The sequence below is a fragment of the Cupressus sempervirens genome, chromosome 3, assembly GCF_028749045.1.
Source record: "Cupressus sempervirens isolate cs-2001-9-10 chromosome 3, ASM2874904v1, whole genome shotgun sequence".
Classification (NCBI taxonomy): Eukaryota; Viridiplantae; Streptophyta; class Pinopsida; order Cupressales; family Cupressaceae; genus Cupressus; species Cupressus sempervirens.
In genome coordinates, this window is record NC_143120.1 from 176,612,579 (window position 1) to 176,623,022 (window position 10,444).

Below are 10,444 nucleotides of genomic sequence, written 5' to 3' on the forward strand. Positions count from 1 at the left end.
ACATTCATGACATGAAGATATGGCTAGAAGGTGGACCAATCAAAATCGACAAAACCATAATACACCGAGTAACTAGTTATCCTACCTTGGATCGACCCAAAATCATAAGAAGCACAACAAAGAACAAGATTGAAAAACTAACCAAAGCAAAGTGGAATGGTAAAGGAATGCCAATTGATGGGATAGAAGATCCTATAATTGAAATTGCAATTTGTGCAATGCACACAAGTTTTATCAATCCAGTCGACTAAACAATGTGCCATGCATTTTAATGGATTTGGGATATAAAATTGTCAAGAAAGATCACACTTATGACCTTGCCGAGCTGTAGTTGCAACGATTATCAAAAAATTTGGAAGCTATGAGAAAAGAAAAGAATACATCATGTAATTTCGGACCTTTGCTAGTTCATATATTTTTCTATGTAAAAAATTCATTTCCTATGATTGGAATAGTGGCATGGGATAGGTATCGACCTATTGTAGAGAAGCTAAATGACTTGATCATTATTTTGGAAGAAAATTTTGAAGCCATAATGGATAATTATTTTGAGGGGTTCAAAATCAAAATGAGAAATAGAATGAGAATACCTAAGTTGGTCGTTGATAAGTATTATGATTTAAAATGTTTTGTAATAGACACATATTTTGTACATGCACAGGAAATAATTCCAAGAGTTGCATGGTTAAGACCTATGCATTACAAAGTTAATATAGATAAGGTTACAACAATAGTGACTGCACTTTTGATGAAGGATGTTGATGGTAATGTCGAGCAATTCGACACATATGAAATGATAATGGCATAATTGAAAGCAAAATTTAGCATGCCTAAGGCTGAGAAGAAAAGAAATAGAAAGAGTCTTGAGGACAAGAAGAATAAAGAAGGAGAAGGATCAAGACAACTTGTTGAGGCCGAGAAAGGAAAAAAAAAGAACTATTGTCGAGCCCAAGGAAAAAAAGCAGAGGAAGGTAATAATTATTAATCCTAAGGTTAAAGTTGATCTTAGTAGAGATGTGAAAAAAGTTCTTACACCTCAAAAGCCAAAAGTGAAAATCATAACAAGATCAAAGACAACTCAACCCCTAGCTATGAAAGACAAAGAAAGTCCATCAAAAAAGAGATCGACCAGCTCACCAAAGAAGAAAATACAAGAGAGGTCGAGGAGAAAACTGATCATTACACAAGAGGAGGAAGATGATGAAGAGACCAAGTTAGATGAACCAAGCAAATTGTAGATTTCAAAGAGACTCCCTCTAATGACTATAGATCGGGTATGTGAAATGATAAGAGAATAAAAAAAAATTATAGGATTCAAAGATATTAATTATGATTCTTTGAATAATGATGATCAAGTTAAGCTTGAAGAAGCTATGATTGATATGACGATCAAATTTAGATGTACATCCTTGGAATTGGGAGATGGATTCCTAGTGAGTTTTTACACATGGATAGATACCAAATGGAAGTGGGCACTATCCACTGAAAAAAAAATAAGAGAACTACATTGGCAGAAGCTATGTAAGATCTACCTATAGCCCTTAAAGATTCTATAAAGAAATGTATGCCAAGAGTTAGGGCATACAAAATTTTGAAGAATAAAGCTCATGAAGTTGTGTAGGATAGTATCAAGGTGTGGAAGGAAGTATTTGGAGTGGTTACTCTAGCAGTAGAGGTTAGAGAAGGCAGAGACGTAATTGAATTTGAGGATGCATACAAGGAAGAGGTTGCTAAATTAACTAAATAAATCAAGCAACTAGTGCATCAATGTAAACAATAAGAGGTTGTTACTATCAAAGATATATTTGTCACGCCTCTATAGAACCAAAATGTCCTAACTAAAGAAGAGATGTAGAATCTCATATTAGACACAACTCTACCTTGTACAAATCTAGTTTTGTTACAAGTTGTAGGTTGTCCTAAGATTGAGATTGCACAGACTGACAACATTATGGCTACAATAGCTAAAGAGGATACAAGTGTTGATCAACAAGGAAAGGCTATAATTGTGTTTATACAATCAAATTTTATGCATATTTCTTAGACAAAAGAGAAGAAAGAAGAGGATAAAGGTATAGAGAAGGCAATAGAATAAGTGACACCAAAGGAACAAGAGGCTCCAAAACCTCTTACATTTTCTGAGTGCAAAGCCTATAGAATCAATGAATGATACACCTAAACAACATGTGACACCTACTCAAGAGAGGCAACAACAAGCAATGAGATCAAGAGAGAAATGGAAAAAATTACAACTATCACTACCTAGTGATACAACTCCCAGATCTCAGGTTTTGACTCAGACAAATGCACAAGATGATGAGTCAATCAATCTAGATGAGGTAATTACATTACTCATGTATGACCTAAACAATTTGACACTTGAGCAGATGTAGGAATTGCAAACCTTGTTGAGATACAAGGAAAAACAAGAACAACTAAGAAGAGGGCATACGAAGTGTATATGAGCAATGTTAGTATGCTAATAGAAACCAAATTTAAATAAAGCTTCTACAAACTAAACAAAATTCATAAACTTCAAGATAGACTAAGATGAGCTCCCAATTGAAAATATGAGCCATTAATGGACTCTCTCAATAAGAAGCTCTCTTGTTGAGTAGCTTTATCTAAATGGATAGGATGTATGCTCAATATGCTTCCAAAGGCTTCAATGGATGATTGTGGATTTTTGGTGTGGATAGATGGCTTTAGTATGGATTTGGCTCTTAAAATAGCATTATAACTTTACTTCATGGATTTGTGTTATTTTGCAAAGGGGAAGGATCCAATTTATAGGCAAGAGGCTTGAGGGATTGAGGGCTAAGATGCAAGGATGGGAAAAAGCTCATGGAGGGCTCAGATTGCATGAGAAGAGAGCACATGGATTGTGCTTCCTTATAGACAATCAAGGAGTGACACATGTCACATGGTGAGAGGATGGAGGAAAGGGGAAGGATGAGTCAACAAAGGAGGCTCAAGGGATAAAATCTTCATAAAGACCCTCATAATGACTTGTAAGAGCAATAAAAGGGCTTGGAAGAGTCATTTATGGCCTAGTGGACTTCATAAAGTTTTATGGTTGAGATATTTTGAGGGTGATGAGAGCAATTTCGACTTGGACTTGATTAGGAAGGTTTTAAGCTTGCTTAGGATTGTGCAAATGATTAGAGGATGGATTAGGATGGTTTAGGATTAGCTTAGGGATAGGCAAGTGGATGGCATTTAATGAGGGTGGGTGAAGGAGGAGATATTTGTTAACTTTGGCTTGGGTTAGTAATTCTTAACCCATGTTTAGGGAATGTGACAAGGTTAGGAGGGGATTAGGATTAGGTTTAAAGACATCTTCTAGAAGAGTCTAGACTTTGGATGAGGATAAAGACTTTCTAGAATAGTCTAGAATTTCCTAGGATGAGGATGAAGACTTTCTAGAAGAGTCTAGAACTTCTTAGGATGAGGATAAATTAGATTTTTAGGAAATAAATAAAGTTTTATTTATTTCAAGGGTTTGGGTTGAGGAGATATTTATTAAAACTTTTTTAATAAACATGAGGATTAATATTTAATCTTAATTAAATATTTTGAGTTGAGATTAGGGGTAGGAAATGATGGGATTAGCCTTTAATCAAAATTAAAGAAGGATTAGAAGATTTTGGAAGAGGTTAGTGGTTTTAAGGAAATTGGCTAATTTTTGGGCAAAAAATAAATTTTTTATTTATTTTAGGATTTTTGGTCAATTTATTAATTAAATAATTAATAAATAAGGAAATAATGTTTAAATAAGATTTAAACATTTTTGGGAGGGATTCCTTAATTAAATATTTTTAATTAAGATAAAGAGATTTAATGGCATAAAAATAAATTAATTAATTAAATAATTAATTAATTAATAAATGATGATGTCATCAGGGATTTTTTAGAAAATAAAAATACTTTATTTTCTAAAGGTTTTTTAGGTGTCTACATTTTGCCCCTCTTTGATGTGATGCCGCAAGTGGCATGACATCAAAGATAAGAAAATAAGATGCCCAAGGCTAGAGCAGAAGAGGAGAGAATGGACTACAAGATGCCCCCTCAAGAAGGCGGTGGGGAGAGAAAGCGAGGCTCGACGACTTCTTGAAAAGTACAAGAATCTCGGATGAGCAAGGAAACTCAGATTGGCAAAGAGAAGGGGCTGAATTAGCTCAAACTCTCACTATGGGAGAATGATAAAGGAGAATCAAATGCAGAAGAGGAAGCAAGCTTAAGACTTCAGGGATTACAGAGGATGAAAGAGTGGAGCGCTATAAAAGGAATCCAGGATGGGGAGATGGATGAGGGGATGATAAAGCTGATGCAACAGGATTTCAAAGAGTCAGATTGGTGGAAGATGGGTTTCGGAGATCCCTAGGACTAGGATTGTGGATCTCGAAAGATGAGGCTTGGTGGATTGATTGGATTGGTGGATCCCTAAGACTAGGATTGTGGATCCCTAAAGCTAAAGGTGAGGAGTGATTCAAAGAGATACTAATGCATAAGCTGGGGTAGGAGAGATGGATGTCGGATATGGATGGGGGATAATGGAGATGAAGGAAAACCATTGAAGCTTTTTGAGCGGGGGGATACTTCAAAGAGAAGTACCACCATGTAGTTGAGCACTAGATTTGCTATAGGACTGTTGGTTAATTGCCAAGGTTACCAAGAACATCAAGGCCTTTTCACCAACTATCCAGAGGACTGATGGACTAACTCGAAACAAACACGCAAGGATTGCCCCAGTATCACACATGAATCCTAGAGGAAGCAGTGTGGAAACGATACTGGGTAACCCACAAGCAAAAAAGAAAACAAGAAAAAGACATGATCAAGACCTTATGCTCTGATTGCCCCATTCACAGTATACCATGATATGGAAGATCGTGGAAACCTTGAGGAGGGAACAAGGAGATTGCTTGGAAAAGATATTTCAAGACCCAACAGGGAAGAGTCCAAATCAAAAGAAAGCAAAAATCCAAAAGAGAACCGTTTGCCAACAAGATGGGTAGGACGAGGTACTAACGGACCAAGATCAGACATGAGGAAAGCTATATCCTGCAAGGACCTATTGGAGAGCACCTAAGCTGGTGGATTTGGATGAGTGATGCGTCTGGCAAGCTGAACTAAGAAAGATAACACTTTGGTGATAAGAAATCTAGCTAAAGGATGCATTGGAATAGCTAACCAAGATGTGCGATGGGTGCAAGATGCTGATCAAGGACGAACTGACACGAACGCTGGATAGATGCAATGGTACTAAGCTAAAGAGGATGTAAAAGCTGACGGACCAAGATATTTACAAGCGGGCTAATCAAGATATGGTACAAGCTAATGGACCAATGATAGGTATGATACAGATGGATAAAAAGCTCAGGATGAGAGGATAGCGGGATGGTTCGATGTTGTGCAAGATGCGAAAGCTAAGGGTGGGGTGATAGCAAAAGATATGGATTTGGTAGGATGCATCCAATGATGAGGAGAGATTTTGTGACCAAGGATAGCTAGAGGAGCAGGATGACATGGATGGATAGGATGGTAGATAGCTAGGATTATGATGGATATAAAGAGATGACATTGGGTTTGCATGAGGATAGCCTAGAGCTAGATACCAATGACAAGGGAGGATGGACAAGACAAGATCTCCAAGGAATATAGTGCCCCCAATCAGAAGATAACATGCAGAAGGAGGTCTTATGAAGGATGTGATAGGATTGAAGCTAGGATGGAAAAAACTGAAGGGACTAGGGAGATGGATGATAGCTAGGATGATTGGCTGAAGTTGCAGGAGATTAGTGGACGGTGTGAGATGGAAGATGGAGGGTGGAGGATAGGTGGATAGATTGGAAGATGGAGGTGGATGTCAAGAGATGACCAAAAGCATGAGGGTGATAGGCTAAGCTGGGGATGGCAAGATTACGCATGATGCTTGTTTGCCAAGTTTTCATCATGGTACTTGTCCAAGGCGCTTGAATTGCCAAGTTTTCACCAGTGGACGCTTTATTTTTCTTTTCTTTTTTGACTTTTTGACTTTGGACTTAGCTGGAATGATTTTGGCTTTCTTCAGCTATTTTGGCTTTTTTGGGATTTTTCACTGGCTGTTGGAATGTTCAATTTTGTTGCTAGCTGTTGGTACACCGAATGTGTGATTTATGCAATAGATCGGATTAGATGGGATTGATGGTAGGAGATGGAGGGATGAAAATGCTGGAAAGGAGAATGAGATGGGGATGCTTGCAAGAGCAACATTGGCACATGTTGGAATGGGTGTGAAAAGAGCATATGGGGGATAGATGGTAGATGTGGGCGTGATGGAGGATTTGTGGAAGCGTGCTTGGGGATATAGGCACCCAAGATGGAGTTAGGAGATGGGGGACATGAGTCACTAGATGGGGGATTAGCAATGGTGGATGCCATTATGCATTGGGTTTCAACTTTTTTCTTGGGGATCCACATGGTTTTGGATTTTCTTTTCATAGGCTTTTGCATTGTTTTGCATTCTTTGATTGGATTTTGCCTTTTTGGAGTATGTCTTTTAGAATAGACATATGATTGCCTAGGATGTGGATTTTTAGCTTTATGCATTTTGAAGTTGGTATTCACATTGCTATGGTAAGCTTTGGGAAGATGGTTAGGAGAAGCTTTGTGAGATGGAGAGGATATGAAAGAGCATGTAGCGGGATGATGATGGATGATGTGCCCTGATATGTGCCTTTGTTGATCTTGCATAGGAATGGATGGAATAGGATTTTTATGATGGCTAATAGGAGGATGGAGGATGGTAGATTTTGGGACATAAGGACCCAAAATGGATTTAGCGGATGAAGGGGGGATATGGTAGGTTGTTTTGGGTTGCAAAGATGGTGGAGGGGGGATGACATAAGATTTCTTGAAGGAGTGATGGGAGGCTGGCATGGTGGGCTTGGAGATAGGCTTGGTTTGGGGGTGTGGTGTACCAACACCTTTAGATGGTGAGCCTTTGGATACATATCCAAGACCATGAAATCCTAGATTTTTTTGTGCAATAATAGGCTCTCTGATTCCTTGCTCTTGTGGTCCTAAACCTTGACCTTGATAATGCCATCGATTGAGCATTTGAACTAGCTGAGGATACTTTTTGCTTGTAGAAAATGGTGGAAGTGCTTTATCAGATGTACTGCAACAGGGAGATACTGTTCTTAATTCTTCTGCTGAGAGGAGGCCACCATGGATGAATGTAAGTGAACCAAGAGGGTAGATTATAGATGGTGGAATAGCTTGGGTAGGTGGTAAGATGGAAGCATGGAGTGGAGAAGATGGTAGGATAGGATTTTGGTTTGGTTGATGGGATGAAAAGATATCCTTCAGTAGAGGAGGTATGGCTTGAGGTTTTGGAGATGGAGGGGATGGTGACTGCACTATGGATGGAAGACATGATATGATGATATCTTCGTTTATGCTTTGGGGGATGTCAACATGCTTTTGGGTAGGATCTTGATAGGATTGGATTGGAGTGGATGGTGTGATAGGAGGTGAAGGGATGGATTCTTCAAAGGCAGCGGATGGATAGATGGGAGATTCGGTAGTGGAAATAGGTGAGTAGAAGATGGATGCATAAGGGTCATTATGGGAGATTTGGGAAATGCTTGGAGGTGATGTGGATAGGATTTGGAGAGATTTGACAGGTGTTGGGATTTTGATGCTTGTGGGAAGTGGAAGGATTTTAAGCAATTTGATGGATGGTATGGGGATGATAGCTATGGGAGATGGAGGTGATATTATAGATGGGGAAGCTTCATCACTAACTACTTCACATGGTTGGATTAGATGACATGGCTTATCGACTGTTGGAGGCAACTTTTCTTGTATTTCCTCTAGGAGATTCCTTGAAGACTCGTGTGTCGAAGGTGGAGGTGGATTGACAGGAATAGCTAGTGTGATGGGGGTGGAAGATTGGAAGCTTGGTTGATGGGGTGATGGAGGGGAAGCTGGAATATCAGATGGCATGACTAGATAGTTTGGAATAACTCTTGGATTTTGGGGGATGCTTGGGGGAATGTTTCTAAGGCTTTCAATATACCCGTCATAGTCAACAAGATTTTCATCATCATTGGAATAGGAGGTGGCGGGAGCAAGGACAATGCGACCAAACACATCATGATAGGATTGGTACTTCATGCTTTGATGGTGAGTTTGATGGGGATGGGGTCTTGCATATGGATGAAAATGGAAGCTCATGGTTGGATTTGGGTTAAGCACAGATTTTGGATTGGCTGATGAAAGATTTCCTAGGGAGAGTCAAAGTTGCATGACAGAGCTAAGGAGGATTGGCTGGAGATTTTTGGCTTTCCTATGGATAGAAGACTTCAAGGGCATGCTGTCAAAAAGTGAGAGTTTTTCTTTCCTATGCGCTGGATTTGGTGGTGGCTGTGTCAACTTGAGGATAGACTAATGATCCTATGGGCATGACACGAGATTGACCACTTGTGGATCCCAACCTTTAGCTCAAGGTGATGAGGGATGCAAGTGACAAAGCTAGATTACCCTAGACAATGCTCTGTCAGAGGGATAACCTTGGTGAGATTGGTTGATTGGTAGGATAGATTGATTGGATAGCAAATTTTGGCAAAGTGACAACAACTCTTTAAAGGCTTGGGTGATTTTGGATTGGGTTGCTAGCTGGCTGGGGGGATGATTTGGATGGACTTTGCATTTGGGATTGTTCTAAGGCAAAGAACTAGATAGATTTGGTTGCAACGAGGGAGCTTGGATGATTTTCTGATAATGCAGTGACTACGCTAAGTATGCCTTGAGCTGGGAGATTTCTACTTTTCTGGGATTTCGACCAAAATTGGCAAACATTCATTCAAAAGCTATGAACAAACAAGCAGACAAAAGTTTTGAGCAAGCACGTCAAACACACCAACATCTTAGGAAGCTTTCTACAATGATGAAATTTGGTTTAGCTAGGGAGTCCTCGATATACACAAGGTACGTGAGGCCCAAATCTGTAGATGAAACCAAAAAGATGTCACACAACCGAGAGGAGCGGTAACCCACTTCTCCTCTTTCACTTCTCAAGGGTATAAAGTTCCTTGAGGCTTAGCCCGAGTGACAAAATTTTGATCCCAAGAGAGGTGTCTTTGGATTCACCTCCCGATCTTTATACTCCGCCGAAACGTTGGAGTTGAGGTCGTCCCAAGGGGTGATGAAATCCCCAAGCAGGCCTCCTAAAAAGCTAAGACAAGATTTTGGATCCTAATCTTATGCACCCAAGATGGCCTCGAAAGACGACAATGGGAGAGAAGACTTGGATGATCTTGGGCTAAAAAACATGCTTGTTCTTTTACCAACTGACGCTTAAGTTTTCTGATCTAGACTTTGCAAGCACTCATGTTTAAGAGACAATGTTCAATTCCAACTTGAAGCGCCAACAAAAGTAAAGTCCCACCGGGCGTGCCAAAATGTATATGAGCAATGTTAGTATGCTAATAGAAACCAAATTTAAATAGAGCTTCTACAAACTAAACAAAATTCATAAACTTCAAGATAGACTAAGATGAGCTCCCAATTGAAAATATGAGCCATTAATGGACTCTCTCAATAAGAAGCTCTCTTGTTGAGTAGCTTTATCTAAATGGATAGGATGTATGCTCAATATGCTTCCAAAGGCTTCAATGGATGATTGTGGATTTTTGGTGTGGATAGATGGCTTTAGTATGGATTTGACTCTCAAAATAGCATTATAACTTTATTTCATGGATTTGTGTTATTTTGCAAAGGGGAAGGATCCAATTTATAGGCAAGAGGCTTGAGGGATTGAGCGCTAAGATGCAAGGATGGAAAAAAGCTCATGGAGGGCTCAGATTGCATGAGAAGAGAGCACATGGATTGTGCTTCCTTATAGCCAATTAAGGAGTGACACATGTCACATGGTGAGAGGATGGAGGAAAGGGGAAGGATGAGTCAACAAAGGAGGCTCAAGGGATAAAATCTTCATAAAGACCCTCATAATGACTTGTAAGAGCAATAAAAGGGCTTGGAAGAGTCATTTATGGCCTAGTGGACTTCATAAAGTTTTATGGTTGAGATATTTTGAGGGTGATGAGAGCAATTTCGACTTGGACTTGATTAGGAAGGTTTTAAGCTTGCTTAGGATTGTGCAAATGATTAGAGGATGGATTAGGATGGTTTAGGATTAGCTTAGGGATAGGAAAGTGGATGGCATTTAATGAGGGTGGGTGAAGGAGGAGATATTTGTTAACTTTGGCTTGGGTTAGTAATTCTTAACCCATGTTTAGGGAATGTGACAAGGTTAGGAGGGGATTAGGATTAGGTTTAAAGACATCTTCTAGAAGAGTCTAGACTTTGGATGAGGATAAAGACTTTCTAGAATAGTCTAGAATTTCCTAGGATGAGGATGAAGACTTTCTAGAAGAGTCTAGAACTTCTTAGGATG